At 47.3% G+C, this 17942-nt stretch overlaps 1 pseudogene; it reads left to right on the forward strand.

Annotated features, from left to right (window-relative positions):
- The first annotated feature begins 12436 nt into the window (after nucleotides 1–12436).
- On the forward strand, nucleotides 12437–13161 carry LOC136489875 (protein FAR1-RELATED SEQUENCE 5-like; annotated as a pseudogene).
- Nucleotides 13162–17942: the final 4781 nt, after the last annotated feature.

Below are 17942 nucleotides of genomic sequence, written 5' to 3' on the forward strand. Positions count from 1 at the left end.
ATACAGGGGAAGCACGCGTGCCATCAGCGGCGCAACCCTCCTCATGTGGTAGGTGCCGATAATCCCCGACCCCTTCACACCCCTCTCCTTCAGAGTTTGGAGGGCGGCGAGAAGGCCATTGAGATGCTTCTTTCCCTTGGCCGTGACACCCCACCCCCACGACTTTGGGGCCTCCAAGATGTAGCACCCAGTGAAAGCTGGCAAGGGGGCGGCGGCGTCATTCTTGACATAGAACCATTGCGAATGCCACCCCTTGTTGGAGGTGGACAGATGCATTAGCAGGTATGCTCCTGCCCGGTTGTTGCGAAGGTGGATGCTGGCGCACCCCACCGGCGCTTGCAGCTCTTGCTTCCCGACCCGCCTCTTCACAAGATTGATGGCGAAGAGACACCGCCACAGATCAAAGTGGGGGCTAATCCCCAAGAACCCCTCACACAGGGCGATGAACGCCGCAATGTGCTGGATCCCATTGGGGGTAAGGTGCTGTAGCTCTACCTGATAGTAGTACAACAGTCCCCAAAGGAACGAATGCGCGGGCATGGCGAATCCCTCATGGAAGTGGGCAAAGGACATGACGTACCCTTCGGGTGGCTGCGGCTCGTCCTCTTCACTAGGCAGCCGCCACTCCTCGGCGGCGGTCAATGGGCAAAGGAGGCCTCGGCGGACTAGGCCCTCCAGGCGCTGAGGGGAGATGTTGGATTTGTACCCTGGGTCCATCACGACAGCGGGAGCAACACGGGGAAGAAGGCAGCATCGAGTTTGACGGCAGGAGCAGTGCAGGTGCGAGAAGCTCAGGCGATTGGTGGCAGAGGCTGAGAATGCGAGGGCAAAGAGGCGAAGTATGGAACCCTAGGGGCGAACCCCATGGTTTTATAGGGGCGACGGATGTGAGAAGGGCAACGGTCCACCTCGATCTCTGAGCACACCACGATGCACCGCCACATCACGTCACGGGACATGCGCATGCGATCCCTATCCCTTCCCGCGAAACTCACGCCGAGCGGTTCACCTTCCCCAGGTGGACCAGGACTCTCTTCCCACCAAGGGAACGTGGGTCACAAAGCTTTTCTCTCCGGCCCACCTAGGGCCCCAGAGCCCAAGGACCGTCCCAATGAGGGATGAGCCCGCAAATGACCGGGACTCAAGGACGCAAGCATCACCAGGGCCTCGATCCGCAGTTGGGCCCAGCCAGGATGGCCCTAAACGAAATCCCCGCAAACAGAATACCACGATTCCCTTAAAAATATCCAGTTGACAAAAAACAAAGTCATACGGCCTTACCCACAGAGGGTCCGATACTACCCCCTGGGTGATTCTACTCAAATCACCCGGGGGCTACAGCCACTGGGTGCGCTCGCGCGCACCCTCTGGTGAATTGACTCCGACAAAATCAAAACACCCCCCCGAGCAATTCTATCCGAATCACCCGAATGCTATTGTCGGGGACCTAATACCAGGGTAGCCAAGGAGGTGGAACTAATAACCATCGAACGTTAAAAACTCCTGGATGGACAAGAGCACTACTACGCTTCTTGCCCGAACGATAGGAGTTTGGTTCTACCTCGCCCGATGCCCTACGCCCGTGGGCCAGCTCCGCCGTGCCCTAGGGCTGAGGGCTAGACTCCGCCTCACCCGACGCCCATGGGCCAGCTCCGCAGCGCCCGAGGGCTGAGGGCTAGACTCCGCCTCGCCCGACGCCCGTGGGCCAGCTCCGCCTCATCGAAGGGCTGAGGGCTTGGCTCTGCCTCGCCCGAGGGCTAAGGGCTAGACTCCACCTCACCTGACGCTCGTGGGCCAGCTCCACCTCGCCCGAAGGCTAAGGGCTCGGCTCTGCCTTGCCCAAGGGCTAAGGGCTAGACTCTGCCTCACCCGACGCCCATGGGCCAGCTCCGCCTCACCCAAGGGCTGAGGGCTCAGCTCCGCCTTGCTCAAGGGCTAAGGGCTAGACTCCACCTCTCCTGACATCCGTGGGCCGGCTCCGCCTCACCCAAGGGCTGAGGGCTCGACTCCGCCTCGCCCGATGCCCGTGGGCTGGCTCTACCTCACCCGAGGGCTAAGGGCTCAGCTCCGCCTCGCCTGAGGGCTAAGGGCTAGACTCCACCTCGCCCAACCCTCGAGGGCTGGGCTCGGACCTCGCCTCGCCCGGTGTCTAAAGGCTAGCTCCGCCTCACCTGACAGCCACACCCCGCTCCCTCATGATGATAGGCATAGGGTAAGACAAGACATTTGGGTCAACCGTGGCATCGAGGACCATACCCTATGCCCCTATAGGAAAGTACCATCAGGATGTGACGGGACGGGCGCTTAGACCCTTCCAGACGTGGCAGAGCCTAAATAGTGTTGCAGGCATGTGCTCTTCACCCTACAGTGTTGTAGGCACCGCCTTCAGCCTTCGGGCGAAGAACCCGACATGGACATACGACAACCACTACGTTCCAAGGAGGGACTCCTGTCCTCTATAGTGGCAAACAAGCAGTCACTGCGCTCTCTGCTCCCCATGGGGTTGGAGATCGACAACCCGGTCCAACATGCCGCCCATAGGGGCGGGATGGGATGCACCCACTTGCTAAAAGAGGCCAGGGCATGGCCTACGAAGATCAACCAACATGCCACTCCTGACACAGTCTACCATGTTATGTAGGGCAGGTGCGGGAAAATAGGGAGACCCATCTCCTTCGAAGGACCTTCTATACTCTTGTATTTTCCTCTTACTCCCATCTATAACCCCTGCTCCCCCCTTGGTCTATAAAAGGGAGGGCAGGGCTCCCCACTAGAGGGACCAACTTTCGACAGACAGTTAGACACACATGATACAACCAAGAAGCAACCTAGCTCTTGGCGTCCTTTCAACCGTTCCATCAGAGACTTGGGATCCTTCCCTCTCTCGACCGTTTATACCCCCTACTACAAACCTTTTTTGGTGCTAAGAACACGAGTAGCAGTAGACTAGACTTAGGGACATTCAGCCCGAACCAGTATAAACCTTGTGTCCTTTAGCGCACCATCCGGGCCTAACGCGCATCAATTACAAATTTACTAGACGGTGCTTATTTGAAACACCGACAGTTGCCAACAATAAAATAAGGACACGACATACCCTTTGGGTGGCGCCGGCTCATACTCCTCACCAGGCAGCAGCCACTCCTCGACGGTGGACTGCGGGCGGAGAAGGCCACGGCGGACGAGGCCCTCCAACCACTGAGAGGTAATGCCGGATCTGCCCCACAGCTCCATTAAAGCGTCGGGAAGAAAGGTGGGCGCGAGCTCAATGACGACTATGATGCGGGCACGAGCTTAAACGGTGGCTGCAACGTGGGGGCAAACCTAACGACGACGGCGGTGCGAGCACAGGAGGCTAGGGCGATTGGCGGTGGAGGTTTCAGACGCGAAAGCAAGGGGGCGAAATACGGAACCCTAGGGGTGAACCCTGTGGTTTTATAGGGGCGATGGTTGCGAGAAGGGCAACCATTTGCCTCGATCTCCGAGCTTGCCACGCGCACCGTCGCGTCACGTCGCGGGACACACGCTCGCGATCCCTATCCTCTCCCATCGAAATCGCGCTGGACGGTTCGCCTTCCCAAAGCAACCAGACTCTTTTCCCACAGGGGGGACGTGGGCCGGAAAAATCTCTTCTCTGATCCATCTAGGCCCATAGCAACCAGGGGTCGGCCCGAACCGTCTCGGTGGCCGCCCCAACAAAGGATGGGCCCGCAAGAAACTAGGACTCTAGGGCACAAGCATCAGTAGGGCCTCGACTTACAACCAGAACCCTAGCCAAGTTAACCCTAGACGTTTTCCCTGCAAACGGGGTACTGGGGCTCTCTCAAAAATATCCAGTTGATGAAAAACCAAATCTTATGGCCTTACCCACGGAGGGCCTGATACTACCCCCCCCCCCCCGGGGTGATTATGCTCAAATCACCTGGGGGCTCGGGGGCTACACCCACCGGGTGCGCTCGCGCGCACCCTCTGGCGGATTGACTCCGATGAAATCGACACTACCCCCCGGGCAATTCTACTCAAATCACCCAGGGGCTTGGGGGCTACACCCACCGAGTGCGCTCGCGCGCACCCTCTGGCGGATTAACTCCGACAAAATCAAAACACCCCCTGGGCGATTCCCCCAAATCACCCGGGGGCTTGGGGGCTACTGTCGGGAACCTAATACTAGGGTACCCAAGGAGGCGGAACTAATAGCCATCGAATGTTAAAAACTCCTAAATGGACAAGAGCACTACTGTGCTTCTTACCCGAATGACAGGAGTTTTGTTCCACCTCGCTCGACGCCCAAAGGCCAGCTCCACCTCACTCGACGGCTGGAGGACGATTCCGCCTCACCCGAGGGCTGAGGGCTCGGCTTCACCTCATCCAAGGGCTGAGGGCTAGACTCCGCCTCACCCGACCCCCGAGGGCTAGACTCCGTCTTGCCTGATCCCCAAGGGCTAGACTCTGCCTCGCCTGACCCCCGCGGGATGGACTCCACCTCGCCCGACCCCCGTGGGATAGACTCCGCCTTGCTCGACCCCTGAGGGCAGGGCTTGGCCTCACCCAGCGGATAAGGGCCAGGCTCCACCTCATCCGATGGCCGAGGACGGACCTCGCCTTGCCCAATGTCCAAGAGCTGGCTCCGCTTGGCCTGACAACTGCACCCTGCTCCATCATGATGATAAACATAGGGTAAGACAAGACATTCAGGTCAACCGTGGCATCAAGGGCCATGCCCTGCGCTCCGGCAGGGAAGTACCGTCAGGATGTGACAAGACGAGCGCTTAGACCCTTCCAGGTGTGGTAGAGCCTAAAATAGTGTTTCGGGCGCATGCTCTCCGCCCTACAGTGTTGTAGGCGCCGCCCTCAGCCTCCGAGCGAAGAACCCGACACGGGCATACGACAACCACTATGCCCCAAGGAGGGACTCTCATCCTCTATGATGACAAATGGGCAGTCACCATGCCATCCGCTCCACACGAGGTCGGAGATCGACAACCCTGTCTGACACGCCGCCCGTGGGGGTGGGAAGGGACGCGCCCACTTGCTAAATAAGGCTAGGGTATGGCCTACAAAGATCAACAACCATGCCACTTCTGACACGGTCTGCCATGTTACGCAGGGCAGGCGTGGGAAAAAGGGGAGACCCGAATCCTTTGAAGGACCTTCTATGCTCATGGAATTTTCCTCTTTCTCTCATCTGTAACCCCTGCTCCCCCCTTGGTCTATAAAAGGGAGGGCAGGGCTCCCCATTGGAGGGACTGACTTTCGACGAAACACACACACATAGATGAACTCATAGAGAGTTCGGTTCAACTCATCACACACACAGCTAGGCTGCCACTAGGCTCTTAGCATCCTTTCGACCCTTCCAACAGAGACTTGGGACTAGTCCCTCTCTCAACCGTTTGTACCCCCTACTATGAACCACTTTCGGTGCTAATAACACGAGCAGCAACAGACTAGACGTAGGGACATTCAGCCTGAACCAGTATAAACCTTGTGTCCATTAGTGCACAATCCGAGCCTAACGCGCATCAATTATAAATTTACTTGCTGGTGCTTGTTCGAAACACCGACAGGTTGCATCGGGGCATGCCGGTGTTTTCCCTGATGTCAGAGCTTTGATCTAGGCCCATATGCTTGTACCTGGACTGGTTGGTGGTGGTATGGGACTCTGTTGGGTGAGGCAAAGTCCTCTCCTAGAGGCTGGGCTGAGGCAGAGTCCTTCCCTAGAGGCAGAGAGAGGCAAAGTGCGAACCCAAGGGTCAGGCGAGGTGGAGCGCAGACCCAAGGGTCGGGTGAGACAGAGCGCAGACCCAAGGGTCGGGCGAGGCAGAGCATGGACCCAAGGGTCGTGCGGGGTAGAGCGCAGACCCAAAGGTCGGGCGAGGCGGAGCGTGAACCCAAGGGTCGGGCAAGGCGGAACCTGTGACCTCGGTATCGAGTGAGGCAGAGCCAACCCTCAGAGGTCGAGCAAGGCAGAGCCAGCCCTCAGAGGTCGGGCGAGGTAGAGCTTGCGCACCTGGCGGTCAGTTGGAGATGTAGTCGTGCACTTGACTGCTTGGATGAATTTAGGCTGATGACCATTAGCCCCTCCTCTTCGGGTACCCTAGTATTGGTCCCTGACATTAGGGTTACAAGGGGGTGCACAGTCCCTCTCTTTATATAGGGGAGAGGGTAAGGGCACATATCTAGTCCTAGTCGGTTACAAGAGAAGAGTCCTAGTCCCATTATAGAACCTAGCTTTCATAATAAGCTGACTAAGTCAATCTAGAATAGCTTGAAGTCCACGCCACCTTGTCTCTTGTCCTTCAACAGATCATGGCCCAGCCTAGGGCCCATCCGAGTAGCACCCCCTATGGGGAACCCCTAGGAACCCGGACTATCAGGGGGAACGATCCTAGATTATCAGTTGCTAGACAATTGCATGTTCTTCCTATTATATAATAATGATATTTGACCTTTTACAATGGTTGGAATCGCTTCCTATCGCCTCTGCAAAATAGCCATTTTTGTTGATTTAATTCATCGAAGGGCAATATGGTCATTGCGCATGGTCCTCCCACTCCCCCAAACCCTCCTTCCACAACCCCCCTGCGCCGAAATGGATCGCATGCACCTGGCTCCCCTCGCTATAGCCGCCGCCACCCTCACACGTTGTCTCACTGGTGGCCCTGCCCTCTTCCTCGCTCTTCACAGCGGTCGTCCTACTCTCGCCCTCACTCATCGAGGTGGCCATTGTGCCCTCGGCCTCAAGCCGACGGCAACACTAAGGCAGCAGCGCGGCACCCAGGCAATGGCATGCCCCCAGGCAGCCCCGGATCTGGCTGCTCTTCTCGTCTCCACCTCGTTCAACTTGGCACCAGGGACTCCAAGGCAGCGAGCTCCTCCATCTCCGGCACGACAGCCATAGCGTCACCAAGCTTTAGATCAGCAATCAAGATGTGTGCTCTGAAACCCTATCAACTCTAAAAGTTTTGCTTAAAAATCAGTTTGTCATTCAAATAGGAATACTGGAAATGATTGTGGTACTATTCCTTGCTCCTTAATTCTTGTAGTCTATGCTAAAGCTAGAAGAGGTCTAGAAGTTCCTGTAACATAACTACACTTTCCACCGATCTGTGATGTTGTTTTACTACAAGTTACATCCCAAAATTTCGAAAGAAAATAATGAATGCATTGTTAGTGTTAGTCATTGTAGAAAGTTTCTAGAAATAGCTATGCAACCGTATGAAACCCACTAGTAACAAGCAAATTATGCTTCACTGCCAAAGTACTAACTGGAGTCCAATAAAATCCCTCATAGTAATTCCCATGGTGCTTCTAAAGTCAAAGCACAAATAACAAAATGCTATGTTGCCATAAATCAAATAGACAAGGCTCTACAAGAAAAATGACAAGTTAAAATGATCATTCAAACCTCACATTGATGAGGACATGACACCCATGTATATGACCATGTTTGGCGCATGGTATGGAGGGGTAGGAGGCCAGCAAGGGTGTCCAAGTCAAGAAGGAGGTCCGAGGCTAATTCGGTTCGAGTCCCCGAGGTGGAGGCCCAAAGTAACTCAAGTTCGAGTCTGCCTCGGCCTCTAGGACTAGTCTGCCTTAAACTGGTCACCCAGGACGCATCCGGACTCCATTTTCGATGATCCACATATGGAAGGAAATCTAATTTGATAAGGAAGCCAATACAAGTGGTTTCATGTCAAAAACTCTTCGTAATCAACGGGAATCATCGAAACAAGTCAACGTCCAGAATTTGCCAGGGTGCTATGACACCGTCTTTTCGTCCGTTGGACCGTGTATCGTGTTTGGGCCCATTAGGGGTGCGTCCAAGGGGGTGATGCCCAAGACTCTATAAATAGCAGTCATTGCTCTCCTTAGGGTTTGGGTTTTGTTTAGTTCTTGATTTCCTCATGAAACAGACATCATTTTGCTACAACTATGCCGCCAAGGCTGCTTGCTGTGAACCAGGGCCCCAGTTCTTGATCTTGTTCACCTGTGGCGATTAGTCCTTTCAAATAAAGACTTGAACTCCTTTTCATTATCATAAGCCTCATATTTATTTGCAATTTTAGATTGCGTTCATCCTGTTCTTGCTTGTGTTCTCGATTCGCTTGTAGGAAAGCCTTCTCGGTGAGGTCAATCGCGTTCGCGTGGTTAATAACCAACGGAGCAGTGGTGTAATGGTTGCGGGGGTCCAAATCAGTCTTGGTTCTAAGCCTAGATCATGAACGTTGAGTCTCCACCAATCGACGCTATCATACCTTTCGGAAGATAGGGCCTAGTCTACATCAAGTGGTATCAGAGACCTTGTTGCTCATTAGGTATAACTTTGTTTTTCCCTTTAGATTGTTACTGTTTTTGCATTACCTATAGTCCACAAAAAGCCAAAAAAAATATACACCACCACATATTCCCTGTCCTATAGCCTCGTTGTGCCGTGCAAATTCATCTCTATTTTGCGTTGTTGAGTTTGTGCCCTAGGTCAAGTTCTGGTTGCTGGTTTTAGATTGTTTTTTAGTCCAGTTTGTGTCTTTCCCTTTGTTTTTCATTATAATCTATGAACACCTTCAAGTCTTGCTATGTTTCTTTTGTATCCATCAAACCCTAGTCCACGCCATCTAATTTGTTATACTTGTCTTCACTGTTTCCACCAAATCCTTGCTGCTGTGACCAATTTTGCGCGCATTGTTCCCGTTTTGTCCTCTAATTCGGAGTCAGTACGTAAAACTGGTCTAGTTTTTGCATACGAACTCGGATTTCGACGTTCCATATATCAAAATCGATCAAAAAAAATTTCGGATCCGTCCGTCCCCTACTTTGCTAGGCTTGGAAATTTTTTTTGGCCAAAAACTGGTTACAAGATCCTCTTTTCGTGGTCACAAGCTTTTTGTCGATTTTGAGCACATCTTCTAAAATTTCCATAGGCCACGCCTTTCACTTATTTAAGCTCATATTTTCTGTGGTTACTTCTTTTGTGCTCCTAAGTAAAGAAAAAATATCAAAAAAATAAAAATAAGAAGTCAAAGAATCCCAAAAAAACAACGACAGCCAAAAAATAGAGAAAAACGAGAGGGGCAAAAGTGGAACAATATCTAAAGGAACACATAGAGAGCGCCATTTGAGCTGAGTTTGCGTGTGCTGATTTTCACCTTGTTCCTAATCATATTCCTACTGTTCACATCACTTGATGCATCTGGTACTTAGAACATGAGTAGGCCAGCAACTAAGACAAGTACTTGGGATACTTATTCAGTTTTGCTATTCAGTTACGAATTTTGCTATTCCTTGCTACTATATTGTGCCTGTCCAAGCTCCACTTTCTTCTAACCAAGTATAGGTTTGCCTTGCAACTGTTACACTCAAGCTACAATGGTATCACAGTCACTGACCGATTACACCGCCTGCTGCTTTGGTAAGAACACTTGTAAGACCGTGGTAAGATGCTTGAGAGTTGAGTGCCTTGTTTTTCCTTATCCACAACCTAAGTAGTTGATAGGGATAATACTTTTGTGTTGTCTTTTGCTGTCTTCTAACAATGACAGGTTGTTCGTATCCACCGACTTATGATGGTATAGGTGCTAATGAGTACATGGAGTGGGAAATTGCCATCGATAACATATTTGCTACTTGCTTCATGTGTCCAAGGAGGAAGGTAACAAATGCAGCTAGTGTTTTGCGACATTCTGCTTTATCTTGGTAGGAGTCTTTAGATCCTTCTGATAAACCTTAAACTTGGAATGATAGGAAACTCCTTATGCGAGAAACCTTTGTTAATCCACCTCTTGTTTTGACTTCATATGCTAAGGTGCACCATTTAGAGGATGAGTCTGTTATTATTCCTCTTGCTATGACTAACCTTCTGTAGGATAATGTACATAAGCGAGAGGATGACATGGAAGAAAATGAGGAGCTCACAACCTCATATGCAAATTCAGAACCATCACTTCACAATGCACCTATTACTCCTGCTGAGAACATAGGTAATGCCCATGGTGCTACACTCACGGAAGGTGAGAATTGTTTTAATGTACTAAATTCTTCCACAAACTATGCTATCATAAAGCAATTATTAGTGGAACCCACTCTTGATTTATCTTTGTCCCATGATAATTTGCTTGATGTTTCTTGTGATAAAGATGAATTGGTTGATGATGCTTTAGTTTTATATGTTTTGGAACCAACCACCTGTGCTAAAAATAAACATGTTATTCATATTGCTACTAAAACTGATGAGCTCAAACTGTTGTCTTCTTTACATACTTTGGGTTACATTGAATTTGATGTTTTTTGTAACCTAGATTGTTTGAAGGAGAGCCTTTTTAAATCTGCTGATTTGCCTTAGTTTTCTAAACACACATATCATGTTATTGGCAAATATAACAACAAGGGACAATATATGATACATCAAGTATACATTCATAGTAATATGAATTTTCCTTTTGTTGTACAAGATTATGATCGTTTAGAGGGTAGCCATAATAATACAAACATTTTCTCATGTTCCTCAAAGAAACATGTTCACTTCCAAGAAGGGGAGCATTGTTGGTTGCTACCTATGTCTGCTAGACCATCTATTCCTACATTGTCTTTAGTTAGTTCTAATCTTTTGCAGGATAGTGTTGACATACATCGTGTGCATTCGGATCATGGAGTCTACATGCTTGCTGAAATTTTTATGCGAGATGACATGCTAGAAACTTGGAAACATGGTCACGTTCCTTCTCACAATTATTTCAGTTTTCTTTGTCTTCGCAAGCCCGTTCTCCTTTATATTGTGCAGGATCGATTTCAAGCGCAGTCGACACCGAGGACGGCTTTTCGTCAAGAAGGGGAGGATGATGATGACATGACACCCATGCATATGACCATGTTTAGCGCATGCTATGGAGGGGTAGGAGGCCAGCAAGGGTGTCCAAGTCAAGAAGGAGGTCTAAGGCTAATTCGGTTCGAGTCCCTGAGGTGGAGGCCCAAAGCAACTCAAGTTCGAGTCTGCCTCGGCCTCCAGGAGCAGCCTGCCTTAAACTGGTCTCCCAGGATGCATCCAGACTCTGTTTTCGACAATCCACATATGGATGGAAAGCTAATTTGATAAGGAAGCCAATCCAAGCGATTTCACGTCAAAAGCTCTTCGGAATCAACAGGAATCATCGAAACAAGTCAGCGTCCAGAATCTGCCAGGGTGCTGCGACACCGTCTTTTGGTCTGTTGGACCGTGTATCGTGTTTGGGCCCATTAGGCGGCGCATCTAGGGGGTGACGCCCCAGACTCTATAAATAGCAGCCGTCGCTCTCCTTAGGGTTTGGGTTTTGTTTAGTTCTTGATTTCCTCATGAAACAAACATCGTTTTGCTGCAACTATGCCGCCAAGGCTGCTTGCTGTGAACCAGGGCCCTAGTTCTTGATCTTGTTCGCCTATGGCGATTAGTCCTTTTGAATAAAGACTTGAACTCCTTTTTTATCATAAGCCTCATATTTATTTGCAATTTCAGATTGCGTTCATCCCGTTCTTGCTTATGTTCTCGATTCGCTTGCAGGAAAGCCTTCTCGGTGAGGTCAATCGCGTTGGCGTGGTTGATAACCAACGGAGCAGTGGTGTAACATTTGTGGGGGTCCAAATCAGTCTTGGTTCGAAGCCTAGATCATGAACGTCGAGTCTCCACCAATCGATGCTATCATACCTTTTGGAAGATTGGGCCTAGTCTACATCACACATGGTGTGACATGTCCTTACAGATCAATGACTTCTTGCTTCTTACAAGTCAGTGCTGACCAATGAAGCACAGAAAAGTTTGACATAAGATACACATCGTGCCTTCTTTAGAAATTCAGATCAGTTGAATGAGTGTTTTGTTTATAATTATTTCCCTTTCCAAACAAAATAAATGTAAATTTACTTAAATAGATAACAATGCATATATCTCAAAGAGTTCTAAGTAACCTACAATGCACAACAGAACTATTCCTTCAGACTTTCTCAAATGTACACCTGTCAATAGTCAACCAATACTTCAGGATATTTTCCCATTTTGATAGGAGCCATGTCTTTCTTTGATTTCTCTAATTTGTTTAATTTAATGTTGCTGATTGATGCAGGAGGAAATGCCGAATCTTGTTTCTTTGCTGGAGTACAATGAAGTTGTTAGGAAGATGCTTAGTAATGAAGAAAAAATAATTCAGTTTTATAACAACTATGCTAAGCAGAAAGGATTTAGTGTGAGGAGAAGCTACTATGAGTGGCACAATGCCACAATGAGATGACCCTTTGGAAGTTTGTTTGTAGTCATGAAGGTTTCTGCGAAGAGGAGCTGAAGAGGGAGACTAAGAAGCAGAAGCCACGGAATATTACTCGTGTTGGATGCCTTGCTAAACTTGTGATTGCACGAGATCAGAACACAGGGTAGTGGTATGTGAAAGATTTCATCGATGAACACAACCATCTGATGGCGGAACCAGACCTTGATTGTCTACTGCGTTCACATAGAAGAATCAGCGATGATCAGAAAGCTGAGATTTTGGAGATGCAGATTTCTGGTATCCGCAAACACCAAATAATGGATATTATGGAAAGCAGTACGGTGGGTACGATAAGGTTGGATATACAATAAGGGGCCTGTACAATTTCTGCCATCGCAATAAGGTGGAGACAGTTGCCGCTGGTGATGCTCAAATAGTCATCAGTTACCTAACAGAATGCAAACGTAGAGATCCTAATTTCTTTTTCTAGTACAAGACTAATGGGGAAGGGCACCTAAAGGGACTGCTCTAGTGTGACTATCAATGTCTACTTGATTATGCAGCATTTGGTGATGTCATTGTATTTGATAGCATGTACAAAACAAATCGATACAACTGCCCCTTGTTCCTTTTGTTGGGGTGAATCACCATGGCAGCATGGTTCTTTTTGCATGTGGAATTATTGCTTAGGAGACTATTGAGTCCTATGTGTGGATGCTTAGGGCATTCTCTGATGCCATGGCTCAGAAGCATCCAGTTTTCGTGATCTTTGATGGAGACCATGCTATCTAGAGAGCAATCAGGCTAGTGTGGCCGAATTCATCGCATAGGCTATGCATATGGCATATTGAGCAGAACATTGTGCGTAATCTGCACGATGATGGTGTGAGGGATGATTTCAGGTATTTCCTTTATGATTGTTGCTCGATAGAAAAGATTGAGAGGAAATGGCTAGAATTCTTGGATAAGCATAACGTTACAGATAACTAGTCGTGGCTGTATCAGATGTATGAGAGGAGGGAAATCTAGTGTGCTACGTATCATGATGGTAAGTGCTATTTAGGATTGAGGAGCAACCTGCGGAGTGAGAGCCTAAACTCTAGGCTTCAGGTAAATCTAGATCGTAAAATGACACTGTTTGAGCTAGTAGTGCACTCTGACCACTGTCTTTCATGGCTGCGTAGTAATGAAGCGCATCTAGACTTTGAAGCATCGAATTTTGTGCCACGCTTACAACCAGATGCTTCAATTATTGAGAAAGAGGCTGCAAAATCGTTCACACCAAGAGTTTTTGCCAAGGTGTAGTTCAGCATAAAAGCAGCCAATAAGTGTTTTCTTGTTGAGCATCTAGATGGCTATGATATGCATATGTATATTGTTGAAAGCGTCAATAAAGGAGACAGACAATACTTTGTGGAATGTGAGATATGTGTTGATGAAGGCAATCTAAAGGGAATTTCTTGTTCTTGTCTTAAGTTACAGTCCCTTGGAACCCCCTGCTCACACCTTCTTTGTATTGGGCTATCGCAAAGAATGCAAGCTTCTAGACTGTTGTGTTTTGAAAAGGTGGACAAGGGGGGGGGCCAAGAGTGCATTTCCTCCTATAAGGAAGAGCACCATGTATGACTATTCTGATAGCCTACAGAGGTACCGTGAGCTTTGTAATATCAGTCACACTGCATCCTTCGTAGCATCTCATTGACCTGAAGCATATGAGTGGCTGAAACACGTTCTGCGTGAGGAACCTGCTATGATCCCGCTGTCGACACGGAATTTTGTCCCGTGCCGAGGACACACGAGCAAGACGGAAGGGTCCGCTCGATGGAGCTAGAGATCTGCCTAGCTTCAGCGCAAGGGTGGTCGATCCTACGCACTCCTCCCGAGATGTGCCAGTCAATTTGACCCTGCAATTGACAAGGAGAGAAAGTTTATCAGTAATTAAGGGCGGAACGTGCCGGTGTTGCCAGACAGTCCCAAATGTGCGGCTCTGAGAGCCGATATGAAAGGAGATCGACTAAATAGTCGATTCCAGCATATTCATAAGAATAAATCGGTTAAAGCTCATGGGGTTGTGTAAGAAGAATCGGTTATCGTTCAGGATGGATATCATTCTTTAAACAAATATTGGTCAATGGCAATCAGATATTAACAATAATTAGTTCATGCTAAGCCAATGACCGCAAGTAACCGAACCCCTTTTTATGAAAGAAACAGTTCATCATCATTCAACCATTTAATCAAGATAAATTTAATGAACATATTAGATCTCATCTATTGCTATGACCAGTGGGGCATGAGGCAGAATCATGCAGGCCATAGAAACAACAATAGACTCGATGACCCTAACTTATTACTAATATCAGTGGGGCATGAGGCAGAATCATGCAGGCCGTAGAAACAACAATAGACTCGACGACCCTAACTTATTACTAATATCAGTGGGGCATGAGGCAGAATCATGCAGGCCGTAATACAATAATAAGATCATGGAGCTAACATATCTTTCAACCTATCCCTACTTCAATGATCTCGTGATGTGAACTGTTCGTGAAAGCGCTCGATATCGGCTAAAATAGCCAATTCAGGCATAGCGCGCAGTTAAGGTCATGCCCTCTTAGGAATAGATCTACCAAATAACGATCCCCACTCTACGGTGCTAACAGTGGGGTGTGAGGCAGAATCACACAGGCCATGATAACGGGCCATGGAACAATTTTTGCTAGCCAATAGATCTACTCAAGATCAAACATGCCTTAACTGCACGCTATACATGATCAAGATTGACGTAAAACAGCTGATAAAACATAACTCATCATTTAAAGTGCAGATTAGATCAGTTTAGATTAACAAACGATGGGTTAATAAAGATATAAGTCTGATCTAGATCAATCCCAATCAGGCGAAGTGATATTGCTGTAATTAAGTAAATAATGGAAGCAACAAGCAATATCGGTAACTTAATGAATCTATCCGAAGGAACGCCACCCTTAGATAGAGCCGATAACTTGACCTTAATCTAGTTCGAGCAGTGAAGGTCGACCAGATCAATGCAGCCATACTTGAACTAGACAAGAGTCGATAACTAACTTATACCAGAGTCGCAGTGGAGGTTGACCGGATCGATGCAGCCATACGAATAGAGGTATAAGCTATGACGGTACTTACAGACAAGTAGTGGAGGTCGATCGGATCGATGCAGCCGTACTTGCTGAAGAACTCACTGAGATCTACTCTACTCCTACTCCTAAGGGGTGGCTGGAGCCGAAAAAAGTAAATAACTAGTATTTGATTGATTATGTGTCCTTTACAATAGCCAGGCTTTGATATTTATACCCAGGACCTACATATGACTCCTGTCTAAGCACGACTCATCACAATTTTTGACCTTAGAGAAAACATTCCTAATTTAAGATAACTTGGACTCTAATCTTTCCCTTTTTGTAGAGTCCAACATGTCTCGTCCTGGCGCCGATCATAGCCTTCATCGTTATCTACTGGCGCTATCTGAAGAAAGCTGATTCTAGTTTTGCATTCGAATTAGCTGGTTCTGATCTACACACAATTGATTCCTTGATGACATGATCTTGGGAGCTTTCGAGTCCCTGTGACTCTTCTTCCAAATTTTGGTGTAAACACCTGCCAAATGGAGGAGAGAACGGAGGCAACAGGCATGGTTCGGTGCTACCGCAAGCCTAGGATGTTGATTCTGCAGAGTCCACAAATGTCTTGGATCCCATTCATGTGCCTGGTAGAGGGGCCCCAAAGAAAAAGTTGAAGTCAGTTTCAAACAAGAAGAAATCTAAGGTGAAATGTACCCTGTGTAAGGGTGAGGGCCACAATCGGCGAACATGCTCCATGAGAAAAGAGGTAATCAAATGTAATGTTCATCAAAGCTAAAAATTAGTTGTCTGTGAGGCATGTGTAGTTATGACTAATGTTCCTCAGTCTTCATTTGAAGGAAACAAAGCTCCCTGGGGATGTGCTGGATATATGATTTGCCAAGGATCCGCTTGCTGTTGCATAATAGGTACGCTGGTGCATAACTCATTTAAAGTGATGCTTGTGTTGTTAATAGGCAGATAACTTGTATGGAACCAAAGGATTATGCCGTATGAGTAGCTTATGTTGTGATAACTGACAGAAATAGATGAAGTGCCTAGGCATGAACATTTCTGATGCTTTGATAGTTCGATCATGTAGTAGTTCATATGGTCACACATGGCATTCTGTTATCAGATTGAGATTGTTGATTCAGGTGTTACATAGTATCATTTTGATCTATTTAGTTTGTAGCTGTGGTGCTCATGGGAAGCTCACTGATTTTTTTTTCAAAAATCTAAAGCTTTCGATTGGTTGTATGCCCACCCTTGATGCTTTCATGATGTCAGTTAATTAACTATTGCATTCTTCAAGGATGGAATCCAAAGGTGAAGGATATGGATGTTGCTTTTACATTATGCAACATCTCTTTGCATGGTAAAACTGTAGCAGTCCGACAATTGCAAAAACTAAAAGTAGATGCTATCCCTGTCTCTATTTTTTCTATAGTACAATTTTCTTGCCAATCTAGATCAGTTCTCTATGTAGACAAAAATACTGCTTAGGAGTCTGATATTGACATGCTAGAACCCTCCTTGTTTGCCTTTGTTGTTAGTCATATATTGACATGCTGTTGGACTCATAATATGATGCTTAGTTGTGATAAGATTTTTGGTAAGAAGAAGAAGAAACAACTAGCCACAACAGATAGCTTCACATGTGAACCTTAACTATTGACACAGTTGGTCCATTAAGCACAAATCACTATTCTCCAGATCCATGGATAACTTATTAAATGACCAAGATCATCTTAAGAAGAGGTCATTACTGCATACATATGCTTATTAAATCTGCATGTATTTTCATAACTTTTCTGAACTAAAGACTGAATTCAGTGTGAATTCTTTAGAGGTGTCTAAGTCATCACATAGGTGGCTGAACGAAATCTAACAATAGCTCCACATAGCTTCAGAGGTCAAAGGTGCCTAAGTCATCACATACTCTTAGTAGTGATCAGGCTGCGTCACTATTATTTTTATACATGGTGAGATAGGTCTGCATCCATTATAATGACAAATTCCCCTGAGGCATGCTTTAATCCATATAAATATGCGGTACTATTTATTTTGATAACCAGCTCAAAGATCCATTGTTTAGTAGTACCCCTTCACTATGAGGGCTGTGTGTGTGGTTATGTATTTGTTGTCATAAAGATAATTATGACATGAGCTCATTTGGTGTCAGCACTTTGAATCTGTGGACAAAATATTGACCCCGTGTTTCGTGATGGCCTGCTTTTGGTTCAAACAGGCACCACCAGAGGATATGCTGATGTGCTGGAGTATGCCGACGGCCTGCTTGAATAAAAGTCTTGCTGAAGTATGCCGATTGCTGAAGTATGCCGCAGAAATCAGAAAACAACCAGATAGCAGTGGGCATCGCCTTTCTACATTTTAGCAAAATTTTGATCATTTATTTAGTAGCTTGCAGTGGTTGATTTCATTTTTATTTATGCCATATATCATATGGAACCCCTTTTAATATTCTTTATTCCTCTGTTTGAATGATGAACTAAGAAACATGTACGTATGTTTGAAATCCCTACTTTGTCTATATGTATGAATGAGCGAACTGTACATATGTTACTTGATTCAAATTGGTCACCCACGTCCT

Source organism: Miscanthus floridulus, chromosome 10, assembly GCF_019320115.1.
Source record: "Miscanthus floridulus cultivar M001 chromosome 10, ASM1932011v1, whole genome shotgun sequence".
Classification (NCBI taxonomy): domain Eukaryota; kingdom Viridiplantae; phylum Streptophyta; class Magnoliopsida; order Poales; family Poaceae; genus Miscanthus; species Miscanthus floridulus.